This window comes from Phyllostomus discolor, chromosome 8 (assembly GCF_004126475.2).
Source record: "Phyllostomus discolor isolate MPI-MPIP mPhyDis1 chromosome 8, mPhyDis1.pri.v3, whole genome shotgun sequence".
NCBI lineage: Eukaryota > Metazoa > Chordata > Mammalia > Chiroptera > Phyllostomidae > Phyllostomus > Phyllostomus discolor.
This window is the reverse complement of record NC_040910.2, coordinates 23,605,163-23,621,338: the sequence shown is the minus strand read 5'-3', so window position 1 is coordinate 23,621,338 and position 16,176 is coordinate 23,605,163. Positions and strand designations below refer to the sequence as shown.

Sequence of the window (16,176 nt, the reverse complement as noted above, 5' to 3'; positions counted from 1 at the left end):
ACACTGAGCCAATATATGAAGAAAGAGAAACATATCAAGATAAATTGTCCAAGTTCAGAAAGCCAGTTAATGTCATAACTGGTATCTGAACCCAAGGCTGACTCCAATCAGATACTGCCCACGGATCTGTTATATAATTCTACTTTTAAGACACACATAATGTACAGCACAGGGAATACAGTCAATGATATTGCAGTAACTATATATGGTGTCATGTGGGTACTTGAAATACTGGGGAGACCTCTTTGTAAAGTATATGATTGTTGAACCACTCTGCTGTACACCCAAAACCAATATAACAATGAATGTAAAAGTATTTGAAAAATTAACGAAAAAAAAAACCCACACATGATGATACAGAAATAGAGAGGCTGTAAAGAAGTAGCCATAGAGGGGAAAAAGCTAATTTTTCACACTGATTACTCTTGGAAAAGAGAATCTTTCACTTAAATTCCCTTTGCATCAAGGTAAGTGAAGATACAGGATAAACACATGAAGTGATGATGGGAGAGCAATAGCCATGTGACTTCCATGCCCAGACTGCATAGACGTGGGGGAGTGTCTTTCAAATCCCTACAGAACCAGTAGCAGACATGGAAGTTTCCTCAGTTCTGAATTATATGATTATTAGTTTACATGGTGAAAGTGTCCAAAACTTTTCAATGTAATGCTCCATGTTGAAAGGTTATAACATGTGTAGTACACATTTTTCATCAACATCTGGGATAAGAATAGAATTAAACATGTTAATGACAATTATGATCATTAAATTAATTTCACTCTTTCAAAGAAGGAGTGAACCCAAGGAACCCAAAGGGTATAAACAACATTTTTTTTCATTGACATCTGAGTCAATGACATCTGAGTCATTAATTTCAATGGCAAGCCCTTTAATTTCAATGACATCTGAGTCATTAATTTGGAAGAACAAAACTGTTCAGATTCTAATCAATTATACCTTTCATTAGCCAGCATCATCTGACGCTGAAAGAAGCTCAATGTAGATAAAATATGTTCACTGCCATTTTAGAGTGACTGCAGTGTAAAATGTATAATTTAAGGTTGCATTGAGAGAAAGTACTCATGCTGAAATTTATTTTTTAAAAGATGTATATACCCTGCTTTTAACAAACGAAAATTGCACATCACAGAAAAATCATTTCAAGTGATAGTTGTTTTCCAAAATCATCTTTGCTTTGCACGACTATTGATGCTGCAGTTATATGAACTCTTCTAGAATAATGAAAACATTTTAAAAAAATATTTAAGTATCACAGAGAATACAAATAACAGAACCGAAAAACATATTAGAAATCTAGTGTAATTCCTTTTTTTAATTTTAATTGGTGAGGATTGTGTTTTTTTTTAATTCTATTTATTTATTTTTAGAGAGGGAAGGGAGAGAGAGAGAGAGAGAGACATCAATGTGCGGTTGCTGGGGGTTATGGCCTGCAACCCAGGCATGTACCCTGGCTGGGAATCGAACCTGGGACACTTTGGTTCCCAGCCCGCGCTCCATTCACTGAGCTACGCCAGCCAGGGCTTAATTCCTTCTTTTTATAGGTGAGGAAGATGAGAACCAGTGAAAAAGATGAGAAAAAGTGCGCCTACAAAGAAAATAAGATATGCCTAGCTGTCCTGATTCCAACTATAGTATATTTTTTAATACTGAAAAGTCCCTGACTGGAATTCATTCACTGTGGAGAGGAAAAACGCATGTGTGCAAATGCTTTGGAGTCTGAGGGCTTGGTTAGAAGCCACATCTCGGTGAGCCCCAACAACTCTGCATTTACTGCTCACTAGCATTTCCAAAAGTCCACCGAGAAGACATAGACGTCACCATCTTTACAGATCACACTGTTTAAGTACAACTTTTGGGAAAGAATTTTGTTTATACCCTTTTTCATCACAGTGATCTTCGCTGGGAAGATAGTTATGTATGTTTAAGGTTAAAGTTATATGTAGATGTTACAGCTGGGTTTATATAACTGCAGTTATGCAAAAGTTTTACGTATTTATATACAATACATTAACATGTAAATTATACATAATATATGCTATATAAGTAAATCAATACATATATAAAATTGATATATAAACTTGAGAAACAATAGTTACATAATCATACAAATGTTTATAGTTACAGTTATATACAGATAATTATATACAGTACAGAATACACACACATACATGTATATATATAAATATATTTTTAAAGCAGCTTTGACAACTATAACACAGAATGAACTTCTGGTTCTAGCTTATATAACCAAAGAATTTCTTTAAATTTTGTAAGTTTACAATAGGCAGGACTTCAAATTGTCTACACTGGTGCCTCAGACTTAGAAAAACCAACACAACACAGTGGCTCATATTCAATCCCCTTAAAGAGACCCTAGACTTTATAGTATATTCAGATCCAACAGTCAAAAGGTGTGTTATATGTAGCCTGATATTAAATTAAATACATATGTCCAATTGTATGATGACCTTCAATAGGTAGGTGATATTAAAAACAAGGAAACTTTATTCAATTCTTTTGGTACAGCTTATGAAAACATCTTCTATCAGTTTCCTTTTTACAATGAATACTCTGAGTTACTTTAAAATAAATTTGATTGTAATACTCTGGGTTATTTAATTTGGCACATGTACACAATGGACCATCATCCTCCACCTTGCTGAAAGCCGTGCTCTGTGACATGGTGTAAAATGACTGGTTAAAATCATGTTATCATGTGGCCAAGTTAACACGATACATCTCAGCATGCTGCTCTAGCTCTTCTCCACTGCAGGTCCACGCAGCTTATGTGTGACAAGATCAAAAGAAGAAGCAACTTCAGTATTCTTCTTTCATTTTCAATGTGATTTATTTCAAACATTGAACTTCTGAGTTTGGGTTTATTTTCACAGAAATCTGACATCAAATAGGTACTTTTTCTTCTTGTGGTTGATAAACTAAAAATATGTACTTTTAAAAACTGTACCTAAAGTATTTTTAATGCTGAGCATCAGCATGCTATAGAAGAAAGGACAACAGTTTAAAAGTCAAAAGATACAAATTTTACTAGAGGCTCTGTTCATAAACTGATCTTAACATTTGCATTAGTTCTCAATCTGCTGTAATCCAGCTTCTACCAACTCATCTATTAACACTGCTCCAGCAGAAGCGGCACATTTACTTAACCTTTTCTCCCTTTAGCTTCAATCACACAATACCATTATGATTTAATTTCACCTTTCTAGACAACCTTTTGCAGTCTGCTTTTCCACTTTCTTTCACTCATCTGATCTCTTAAATGGATACACCACAGATTTCGTATGTTAAATTCATAAAGGAAAAATCTAATCAGAATAATAAAGCTCATTTTTCCTTATATTTTTATTTCAATATTATAGTCAAGAAAAATTTAAGGAATGTCTGTAGTCATGGTAACATAAACTGAAGGTTATAAAAACTACTTAGCAATTCTTTTCAAAGTAAGTAACAAATGGATTTATGCAAACTCAAATTAATCAATCACATTGATCTTAGTTTTTGTGTTTTTTTAAATTATTTTCTCCTACATAGGATGAATGTTACTTATCCATATTGCAAAATTTTAACTAAAATATCAGAATTTAATATATGGTTGGTGTGAAAGACCTATTAACATACTTTGTACCTAAGCAGCAAAATGCTTGATATACTATGAAAAAAAACGATGCTTTAATAATTTTAAAATAATAATAATAATAATATATTAGATGACCTTGAAGATAGTGCCCTTATTCAAGAGAAGAGAAAACCATTGCAGTCTCTGTCTTCTGAATTCACTGCCACCTACCTTGATGAGCACTTGAAGTGTAAATTAAAGAAGAATGAAGTTCTTAGGGTTGACTCCGCCGAAATCCCAAAGGTACTATGTTATTGATTTATTTGCTGTTTTAAAACATCATTGCAACTTTGTCAATGTCAGGCAGATTTTAATTTCAACCTATCCCATATCAAGGTTTCTAGCAACCCACGTTCTTTACATTGAGACTACATTTATTGCACAAGTAAACAAAAAATTCTGTTACAGTTTAACAATGAAGTTACACAGGAAACAACTTAATCTGCTTGGTATTTAAAACTGAAGTGCCAGGGGAAAACTGCCCATTCACTCATGTCGAGAGTCTCAGAGGTACTCTAGGTCATACCTGGAGAACTGTGAAGTACAAGGATGGAGTCCACAGTTAGAATTAAAAGTCATTGGGACTCAGGACATTTCCCAGAATGACTTTATGCCTCCCCCACCCTGGTGTGCAGGGAAATAGATTAATGTTGCCTAGTTCCATATGAGGATTTCCCTAAAGTCTTTTCAGAATCAAAACCTCCACATTTTCATGCAAAACATGGAAGGTAGAGTGTAAACCAGACATACAGACAGACTATAGCTAAGCCAACCAAAGACAAGCACAGTCCTACTGATTTGAACCAAACAAACAAGAGTGGTTGAAACATTCCAAGAAATTTCTCACAGGAATTAACTGTTTCATCTAGTTCTATAGTGGCCAGTGATCAAAACACAAGTCATGAGCAAAAACAGCATAAAAGTGAAGTTAGTTTTCACTAAGTGACATATTTTATTTTATTTTTAGATCTATAATTTTTTTTTCTTTTTATTTAATTGATTGAGTGACACTGGTTAACAAAATTGCACAGGTTCAGGTGTATAAGACATCACCTGTACACTGTGTTGCATGTTCACCACCCCAAGACAAGACTTCTTCCGTCACCAGTTATCCCCACTATACCCTCCCTTACCTCCCCACACTCCCTCCTCCCTTCCTGGCAATCATCATACTGTTGTCTGTGTCTATAGTATTTTTTCCTCCTCTTTTTTCTTTTTACTCAATCCTTCCACTCCCCTGCCCTAGAACCCTTACCCTCCAAGAGCTATAAGCCTGCTCTCTATCTATGAGGTCTCCATTTTGCTTGTTAGTTCATTTTGTTCATTAGATTCCATGTATGAGTGAAATCATATGGTACTTGTGTTTCTCTGACTGGCTTGTTTCACTTAGCATAATGATCTCCAGGTACATTTTGTTGTCACAAAGTGTACGATTTCCTTATTTTTTACAGACGAGTAGTATTCCATTGTGTAAATGTACCATAGCTGTTTTATCCACTCATCTACTGACGGACACATGGGCTGCTTCCGAATCTTGCTTAATATGAATAACGCTGCCATGGACATAGGAATGATTATATTGTTTTCAATAAAATGTTTTGGATTTCTTCAGATATATTCCCAGAAGTAAAATCACTGGGTCATAAGACAGTTACACTTTTAATTTTCGAGGTATCTCCATACTGCTTTCCACAATGGCTACACCAGTCTGCATCCCCACCAACAGTGCATGAGGGTTCTCTTTTCTCCACATCCTTGTCACCACTTGTTGTTTGCTGATTTACTGATGATATCCAATCTGACTACTGTCAGAATATATTGATGATAGCCATTTTGACAGGTGTCAGAATATCAATATGGTGATACCTCATTGTTAATTTGCATTTATTTGATGACTGAGCATCTTTTCATATGTCTTTTTGCCATTTGTATGTCATCTTTGGAGAAGTATCTATCAGGCCCTTTGCCCATTTTTTAATTGGATTGGGGTTTTTTTTTGCTGTTGAGTTTTATAGTTCTTTATAAATTTTAAATATTAACCCCTTATCAGGTGTATAATTGGCAAATATGTTCTCCTATTCAGTGGGCTGCCTTTTCATTTCATATATGATTTCCTTGCTGTGTAAAAAATTTTTAGTTTAATATAATCCAATTTGTTTATTTATTTTTGTTTCCTTTGCCAGAAGCAATATATCAGAACAAAATATTGTCACAATAAATGTTCATAACTTTATTGCTTATGTTTTCTTTAGGATTTTTATGGTCTCAAGTCTGACATTTAAGTCTTTAATCCACTTTGGGTTGATTCTTCTGTATGATGTAAAAAGGTGGTTTCAAGTTTGAAAAACTACAAGTAAACAGTTGAATATTTTTCAAACTTTATCATATTTGGAGAAAAACAGAGAAGATAAACAAAGGGTAGTAAATATGTTTTATAATATCACACTAAAAAGTACACATTGAATATTCGCTGCATTCCAGGCACAACTAGCACATGCTTTCACACTCTTGATAACAGTCTGCCAACACAAAATCTACCAATTTGGGTAGACTGGGCATGTGAGTTCAGGCAATGTCTCCATAACTACTTTCTGGATTATATGTCTTTTGACACAAATGTTTCTAGAAGAAAATAAAGACAAAGACATGTGCCTGTTTGATCTCTGAGAATCTCACATATGAGGTGTTTTAGGATAACTCCTTCTAATTTATTGGGGCAAATACTATGTGGAAATTACCTAGAATTATAACACAAATTTAGTAGTATCATCAGAACCACAGATGACCTGCTTTAGGATCCTTGCAATTCTGCAAAATATACAATAACCCAGAGAACTAACTCTTTTAAGCAACTTTGGTTCTCTAATTCTTCTTTTTCTCAGACTAAAGAATATAAACTCCCAATAAAATAGGTTGGGCTTAAAATTATTGGTCAAATCTATCTCTTTTTTTCTTTTCTTATTAGAACCAGTAACAGCCATAATAATTTTCTTGCAGCTAGAGGATAAGAGAGATGCCTTTTGGTTGTTGTTTGTTTGTTTGTTTGTTTTTAATGAGACTCCATTGCAAACTGGGAGCTTGAACAGCCAGAGCAGACAAGAAAATACTGAGTGCTGGCTTGAAAATCTATCAAACCTTCCTGCAGGCACACTTCCTTTCCTTTCACTTTTTATTTATTTGAATTTTGTTATTGTTGTTCAATTATAGTTGTCCTCATTTTCCCCCACCACTCTTTTTTTTATTTATGCTTTTATTTAAACATAGCTGCTATATAATCTTCTATGGGCCATATGTGTTTCAGGCACAAAATATAGTGATTTGACATTTTTATACCTTACAATGTGATCACCCCACCAATGCTAGTAATCATTTGCTTCTTTTATCTCATTACTCTTCTTGTAAAGCAAACAGCAAGCTTGACTCAGCCCAGGGATTGTCCTACAATTAACACAGAAATGGCTGAGGCCAGTCCCTCCAGGGGGCAGAAAGCAGGGAGGGAAACAGCTCAAGGACACAGCCTCCCTCCCACAGCTTCGCTCTTCCTAAACTTCTTATTTTTTAATAAAAATGTAATTACATTTTCTACTTTTACTTTTAATTTAAATTATAATGTATAGTTTTTCATTATAATGCATATTTTTAATTGTTCAATGGTTTATAATAAAGCTACAATGTTTAAGAAAACACCTTTGCTTCACAAAAATATCTCATGTTTTCATCCAGTTTTTCAGTGTAGTTTGTAATTGATTCAAAAAGGTTTTGAAAAGATTTTACTTTATTTTACTTGTATTTTTTATTTTTAGTTTTGTTCTATTTAACTATAGTTTTTGAAAAAGTCAGTCTGACTTACAATTTTCTCTTAGTTAAATGTACTGGGTTTCTTTGAATCTGGTAATTTTTTAAAATTATATTATATTGTTATGCTATTACAGTTGTCCCAAATTTCCTCCCTTTGCCCCCCTCTACCCGCCCAGCCCCCACTCCCTCAGGCAATCCCACACCATTGGCCATGTCCACAGGTCATGCATATGTGGTCTTTGGCTACTCTATTCCCTATGCTGTACTTTACATCCCCATGACTATTCTGGAACTACCAATTTGTACTTCTTAACCCCTTCACCCATCCCCTATGATCTCCCTCCCATCTGACAACCTTCAAAACCTTCTCTGTATCTATGCTTCTTTGTCTGTTCTGCTTGTTTATTTTGTTTTTCAGGTTCAACTGCTGATAGATCTGCATTAATTTTAATTCTCTATTTGATGTCATTAACCTATCTACTCCTATGCAGATACCACAGATTATAATTACTAGAGTCTCATAATAATCCCTAGTATTCAGTAAAAAAAAAAAAAAAACATGTTGCTTTTGTTTTCCAAATCCACTCTGAAGGAGCATGTAAAGTCCTTCATCAGAACTTGTGATTTATATCTGGAATTTATGTAATCCAAAGTCATTTCTCATAGAGTCAGTGTAACACAAAGTTGAACTCTGATGGTACACAGCTAATTATTGATACCTCTAGTAATTTGTCTAGAATATTTCTGGACACATGTATAGGAATATGGCTGGATATATTTCTTAATATCTACAGTTCTTTCCAAGATTTATTAAAGATTCAAATAACTCCACATAAGTATCTTAGTATTATAAAATATGTAGAAAAAAAGATACCTAACTAAGAAAATGGAATAAAGCTACTGGTATTTCTTTGTCCTGGTCCAACAATGTGTTTTATTACTTTGTATTCATACTTCTATAACAATGTTTATAAATCACGTCTTTCTCTCATTGTTGAAATGACTTTACATACAAGAGATTGTTCACACTTTGGCAATATGTCATCCTCAAGTTATATTTAGTTTTCATACCTCATTGCTTAAGACTTTATCTGTTTTCTGTTAAGTAACTCAGCTGTTTGTGTAAGTCTGCATTTTACATGAAGTATAATGCTGTGAAACATTGTAATGGAAATGTTTTACCATTTGAATTTTAAATTTACAATATGTCTCCCAGAGAAGTCAGCTGAAGTTTAATATTTCCAAGTAAATCTTGGTGAGTTTCATACTCTTTACAAAAATAAGTGGAAAGAAAAAAACTTTTATGTTACATTTGATGTTACATAGCAAATTCTTGATTAAATCATAGTAATCAAAAACATCAAGAGAACAGTATTTACGGCCTGTCCCACAGAAGAATCTTAAAACAATGCTACATAGTTGTCAAACTTTTAGAAACTGACAATGAACTCATCATGACAGTATCAATAGAAGGTGTCCCTTGGCTTCATTTTAATAACAAAATAAAATAAAAGCAAAAGGAGCAATTGTAATTAAATAATAATTTAACATAAGTGAAATAACCCATTTTTTGTATACATATCTTATGCAAATACTAAATTTTAATAACTAGTAGAACACAATTTTCCAAATTTTATGTCCTTGGAGATAGTACTTCAGAAAAACATCTGCTTTAGGGAAGAGAAGAACTTAATCAAACTTAACCATCAATTCCTTTCAAATGTACTCATCATAGATTTAGAATGTGCTCTTTAGAAAGGGCAATATGCTACCACTATAAACACATTCTGCGAAGACAATGCAGTGAGATTACAAATATGAAGCCATAGAATTCAGAGAACCTAGGGGGTAAAGTTCACACAGGTACTGAACATTTTTCATTTTCTGAAATCACCCTGCCGTTTTAAGCAACAAACTGAAGGTCTTGTCAAATGATTGTATTCTGCTATCCCTGAACGCTTGAGGAACACTTTAGGAAAAAAATCATCTGTGTCTGGTCTTTGAAAAAACTTTCACTTTGCTTTATGTTTTCACTGTCTGTACGAGTTCACTCAAGGAAGAAAAAATATTCCTATATCCATAAGTTTAGTATTACCTGTATAAACTGTTTCATCATAACTTTAAGTTCCCCCCTCACGAAATGCATAATAAACAGGTTCACGGGTGTGAAAAGCATAATCTTTTCAAACAAGCTCAATCAAGCTTGAACATTTTAAGCACTTTCTGAGCAACTGATTAGGAAAACTCGTGAAAAAAATATCTATGACCTGTGTAAACAGAAGCTTATTATCTTTCTAAATGTATTTTCAATGATTGATAATCTGCATAAAATATGAAGAAGCTCCAAATAAATGTGATTATTTTTTCTTCCTACCTGTTTTAATTTATGTAAGCTGTGTTAGCTCAAAGACAACTATAGAACATGCCCTTCCAGACATGTCAAGGCCTATAGAGTTAAAACAAAATAATGATAACAATAGCAAATGTTTGCTGAGTTATCTTAATGAAGCCTTGGAAGTAGGTTATATGAATTCAATTTAATGCTATGGAAAAAACAACAACAACCAACTTAGACTGATGTGTTATGATTTGGCTAATACAACCACACTGGAAAAGGATTTGGATCCTTTTTAATCCATGGGGATCAAAAGTCAAGAAATTCTAAATAATTATTTCACTATGGAACAGGCACTGGCTATATATTTTTTAAATGTTAACATTATCAGTTCACCATATCAACATTCTCATAGCATAGATAAGGTATGAATTATTAATATGGTCAATAATTATGCCATAAATATATTTCTATGCTTATTTACATGATTTATGTCTTTAGCCATGAAAATTACTCCTTGTTAATATATGCATGGTGCATCCTAATGGTGGTACCTACAAGCCACATTACTCATTAGATATGTGAATAATATTAAAAGGAAAATATCTGAGCCCTGGCTGGCATAGCTCAGTGGATTGAACGCGGGCTGCGAACCAAAGTGTCGCAGGTTCGATTCCCAGTCAGGGCACATGCCTGGGTTGCAGACCATGGCCCCCAGCAACCGCACATTGATGTTTCTCTCTCTCTCTCTTTCCCTTCCTTCTCTAAAAATAAATAAATAAAATCTTTAAAAAAGCCTTCCATTTAAAAATAAATAAAATAAAAGGAAAATAACTTTTAATAATTTATTATTTTACACAGTGATATGTTTCAACCCAGAGACAGACAGCCTATGCAAACCTACCCTGTGAAATACAAGTGGTATATACTTATGGCCAATGTGGTGGTTTAATGGGTTCACACGACATTGTGTGCTGTGGGAATCAAAACATAAAACCATGAAAAGACATAAGAATGTACTTAAACAAGCAGGACCATGTTACTACACAGTCACCCTTTAAATTAAATAGAATCTCAGATATTATCTGGATAATCTGAATGATCATGGGACATGATTTCTCATTAGAGAGCGTAGGCTCTTCCATTCTTTGTGGGCTAATAAAACTCCATTAATATTTTATATTTAATAATGAATCCAATACAGTATTTGTATAAACTTACACAGTGAAAAAATATTGGTGGTGGTTATAACAAGGTCATAATTGTTCAATATCAAAATCAACTAGATTTTAGAATGTGGGGACCCTTTGGCCACTTAGGGACTTCTTTGTAACTGGTCATATGGTGGCACCATTTCAAATTAAAGTCACGTTCTAAAAGATGGTACTGATTCTCCAGAGGATGTGGCCCAGCCATTCAACTCTCTTCACCAAGATTATAGTAATCAAATGTCACAATGACATAAAATTATTCCGTGGAATTGGAGACTACTTTCAAGAGCAAGGGCTTCTTGCTGAGAGAAGATTCCCTGGGCTGGAAGGACACAAGCAGAATGTGAATGAAAGTCAAAAGCTTCCACCCTAACGAGAGGCCTAGAAGTGTCTATATTGACAGGGCTCTCTGCCATTCCCACCTGACCGGCTTTCCCAGCTTTTGCTTTCCTTTTCCCCACATTCAGACCAGCAAACCTTTCACTATGCCTACAATTACCAGACTTAGGCGGGCTAGAGAATTCAGGATAACAAGTGCTTGTTAAAGGTTCCCAGGCTCAACCAAAGAGATTCTGATTCCTGTAGGGTGACTCCAATATTGGTGGGACAAGCCCTACATCTGTGGAAAACTACACTACACTATTACCCTCTTAGCACATACACTAAACTTGCATGCCTAGGCCTACCAAATATTTGTGGGTGAATATTTTACTTATTTAATGAAACTATGTGTGGGATTTCAGTGTCTGAATACAGATTTGTTCTTGACTCAGCAGGGCAGGCAGACTTGTATTATTCAAGTACCTTCATTTATAGCCTAGAGGTGAGGGGGGAAATATTAGGGCACAGTGCTCCATCAGAGGGAAAACACTGCACACTTTAGAATTTTAAAATTTAATCTTTCCAACCTGAAATAAAATTGTTAGTGGCATCAAAAATGCCTGCCCTGCACATTGTTTTTAGAGTAGCAGTAGGGCATCTTTGCTGTAGGTGACATGAAATAATCTTCAGAGGCGTGAAGGAGAAGGTGCAAGCAAGAAAACTGTAGGTATTTATATTTCACTTTGGAATGTTACCATCTGCTTTCCAGTAGGAGCTAATTCCATTGTATGTTATAGAGGAGGAAGTGTTTGGCTCCCCCAAAATTATCAGCTTGTGGAGTCCTGCATGCTACTACCATATTTTTTGAACCATAAATGCACCTAGATTTTATGATCAGGAAAATAGTGAAAGAAATTCTGAAGCAAAAAATGTGGTGAAATATTTAATAACATAAATAACATAATATCTCACCACTGTAAATGTAAACAGAACTTAACAGCAGCATTAACAACCATTATTTCTCCCAAATTTGAAGGGGAAAAGTGAATCTTATAGTCCGAAAAATAAGGTGATTATAACCATTTTTTAAGTCTGACTTTTTAAAAAGTATTAGAAATCAATCAAAACTGTTACATTTCAGTGTGTAACAGAGAAGAGGCAGTAATTCTAAAATTTTTCAGAAGCTTAGAGTGTTGAACTTAATTTAAGTATTTCATTTTTTATCTTTTGTTGTATTTTTTCCATTACCATTTAGTCCCCTTATACACCCTCTCAACCCCTGCAAATCACCATACTGTTGCCCATGTCCATGAGTCCTTTTCTGTTGTTGTTCAATCCATCCACCCTCCAGCCTCCCCCCACCTTAGCTGTCATCTGCTCTCTATGAGTCTGTATCTATTTTCCTTGTAATCTAAGTATTTTCGTATGCTATCTGAGCTTTTAACAATATGGATGGGTCCTCGAAAACACTAAAAGGAGGGAAGGAAAGAAGTCTGTGTGCAGTAAAACAAATAGGCCACTGAGAACACATAAGTACCCTCTCTAAGGTCACACAGAAAGTTAAAAGGCCACACCCTAAATTTCAGCTCCTGCGGTTCCCACCCTGTTTTCTACAGGACACAAGCAGGAGATTGACATGTACCATGTTTACTGATGGATTTATTCAACTCTTTCTGCTTCCTTTCCTTCTTCCTTCTCCACACCTCAACTCTCTTGTTTTAAAGGCATTCTATGTAACATCTTATTTTAATATAAATATTTGAAAAAATACCAAGCCACTTTAAAAAGCAGCCCTTCTCTCAGATTAGATCCAACTGGTGTCAGCCATACAAATAGATACGATAAATATGTGTAGAGCAAAGGCATAAAGCTTGTCATACGTACTTCCTTGAAATTATGAACCTTTCTAAATGTGTGATAATTGGTATCATAAAGAGATGCTCCATTTCTTCTGATTCTGCTAAGGAACATTAAATAAGCAGCTCTAAAATATAAAGGACAGAGATTGGAATGCACATTTACCCCCTTCTTTTCTCTCAGGACCTCATTACCAGGGTGCCTTACCACCAGTTATCCGAGGTTCTCTGACTACCTTGGCCTGTTTCAAAGGAGTCAGACTTGTTCTTGCACTGGAAGCCACCTAGTTCTGAGAGCTGAGGACCACGATCAGGCCACAACCTGGCGCCACATAGGGTAAGTCATCGTAATTGTTTTGGTGTGTGTCAATCAATCACGTGACCTAGAATGAAGATCTTCATAGTTTTGTTTAAAGCTTAAAATTCTGATTTCTAATCCATCGGTTCCATTATTCTCCCATATTCTGTATAAAGTATGTTCTCTCATATCAATCTCTGGGCCCCTCAATTGTAAAATGATGAGGCGTAAGAATGATTCCAGGAAATTTAAGCATGGTGACATCTCGGGCTAAGGAAGCTAAGCCCAAGTGTGCTGGAGGAGAATAATTTTACTCAGGAGATCTAGGGGTATATTTGGGAAGGCAAAGATTCAATTTTAAAATACGTGACTACACTGTCCCTGCAGTTTCTCATCTTTGCAAGGTGTGTTTAATTGTAATTCATTAATGGGTCTTCAGGCTAGCAATATACATTTTCTGTTAAATGACATGGGAGACCACCTGAGAATATTTCAAAAATTGTTTTAATTTGTTTATGAAATGTACCTGAAAGTAGAAAAAAGAGCTCAGTGGTTTCCATGGTGTATTGTTTAACAATACAATAACACTAGAAAACATTTACAATTTAACCCCTTCTCATTAGGCTCCTGGAGATCATAATTTCCATAGTCCCTATTCCCACCCTGGAAGGAAGGGGGAACAACAAGGTATTATCCTGCAAGGCCTCAGAGGGGTTGTTTTTAATAGAATGGAATCATGCTGCTGATCGCATTTTCCCATAAATGTGCACAGCTCCAACTCATGGAATAGCTGCGTTTACTACCACTGATGTTTATAATCAATGTTAACAGTGGGAAACTTAAGCAGTCAGCCAGGCAGTCCTTTTCTTCTCTTGTTAACTGGGCTAGTCATTACTGTTGCCGCCATTTCCTGGAGGATTCATGGACATAATCACATCAGCTGCTAAACTGGTGGGAATTGAAGCTATTACGCATTTTTGAAAGCAAGCATTAGCATGTACCCAACTTAAAAGCTACATAATTAATGTCTTGCACTCCACTTTTTTAGAAACTTACAGCAGCTCTAGTTTTTTCGGTGGATATATGTATGTCAGCATAGCACAAGTTGAGTTTTAGCAATCATTGCTTAATTAGATCATCATGGGGCCACTCATAATAAAGAAGTCCTTAAAATGGATGTACTTGGATTTTGTTAATGTTATATTTGTTTGAGTCATTTGTTAAGCTCTTTATTTCATCATATTATTATTCAGAGAAAAATTACACTTCCAGTTCATTTATATTTTGAATGTAATTAATAATAATTCAGTAGAACAGAATAGTTTATTTTCTTTCATTTTCACATATTATTATCATTATAAAAGTGATGTATCTCTATTGTAGACTATTTATTTTTAAAAATGAGTAAAAATTCAATTAAAAATACTGTAATTTCCACAGCCCACAGTCAATGATACGTAGTATTTTGGTGTGTCTCGGGTTTTTTCCTTATGCATTTATCTAAAATAAATGCCTCAAGATCTACCTCATTTACAACACGGTTCCTTCCACCACTGCTTCACAAAAAGTTATCTCACCAATTTTCTTTACACACTCATTGCTAATAAATTTAATGAGAACTTCTAAATACTTTTTTATCTTGGCTTTCCTAAATATTTTGGTATATTGCATACTTCAAGCTCTGTGAGGTCAGGGATTAAACCTGTGTGTTTACAGCTGCCATCCAGCAGAGCACAGCGCCCGGCACCTAGCATGGCTCCTTAGGTGTTGTATTAAATAAACGGACATGTTCTTTATGCTTCAAAAGTGTCTCCATTTTAATGCATGGCAAGAACCGTGGATTTTCCATCACTTATCTGAAAGGGTGTTCGAAATCTCTTTTATGTTTTGTGTTCCTCTCTATCTGCTCTTAAGGGTAGTGACTTTCTGTTCTAGGTCTTCATCTTTCGCACTCTGCCTCGGTCTCCATGCACTCCTGTGTTTCAGTTGTCATCTGGAGGTTATCTTGTCTAAATTCGAAATCCATCACAGATCCTTTCTTCCCAGATTTTATAAATGTGAGACCTTACTGTAGTTTTCCACTTTAAAACCACATACATATCTCAGAAAGAATATGCCCTAAGTCATAAACCTACCTCTCACCTCCCCCAAAATAACTACATCCATCTGTAGGATCTTTAAGGGGTGTTATAACTCAAATGAGCTTGGCTGTGTGGGATGACAAGACCTACCTTGTAAGTGAAAAAGAGTGGACTGAAGACAATCTGGAGGAATATGTCCGTGGTGACTACATTTGAGGTAAATGCATCAGCAAACCAAATTATTTACTAAGAGTGTGTCAAATTTAGGATGGATTCATATCTAGTATGAATCATCTAGTATCATCCATAGTTCTGGATGAACTGTGGACATAAGAATTCCTTCCAAGGGTTGGCCAAGATGGAGGCATAGTTAGACATGCTTTCACTCCTTGGCACAGCCATAAGAGGATCACAACCAACCTCAAAACAAAAAGCAACCAGAACTGCAGAAAAAATTGAACTGTATGGAAGTCCAACAACCAAAGATTTAAAGAAGAAATATTCACCCAGATGGTAGGAGGGACAGAGATGGGGAACCAGGCAGGAGAGAAACTGGTATGGCAGCAGCATAGTGGTAGCAGCCAGGCAACAGTGGTATCCAGCCAGAATGGGCATCCTCA

The 16,176-nt window shown here is 35.2% G+C and overlaps 1 protein-coding gene across 5 annotated transcripts in view; it reads right to left on the bottom strand.

Moving 5' to 3' along the window:
* Positions 1 to 16,176, bottom strand: part of FSTL5 (follistatin like 5) — a 546,524-nt gene that overhangs the window by 504,899 nt on the left and 25,449 nt on the right. The window contains exons 1-2 of one of the 5 annotated variants that reach the window (XM_036031944.1): positions 11,011 to 11,021; positions 7,431 to 7,439 (exon numbers count right to left, since the gene is read on the bottom strand). The exons of the other annotated variants lie outside the window; for them this stretch is intronic. The gene's annotated coding sequence lies outside the window, so the exon portion shown is untranslated. Of the gene's footprint in view, positions 1 to 7,430; positions 7,440 to 11,010; positions 11,022 to 16,176 lie in introns of those variants that run through there. 5 annotated transcript variants of the gene reach the window in all.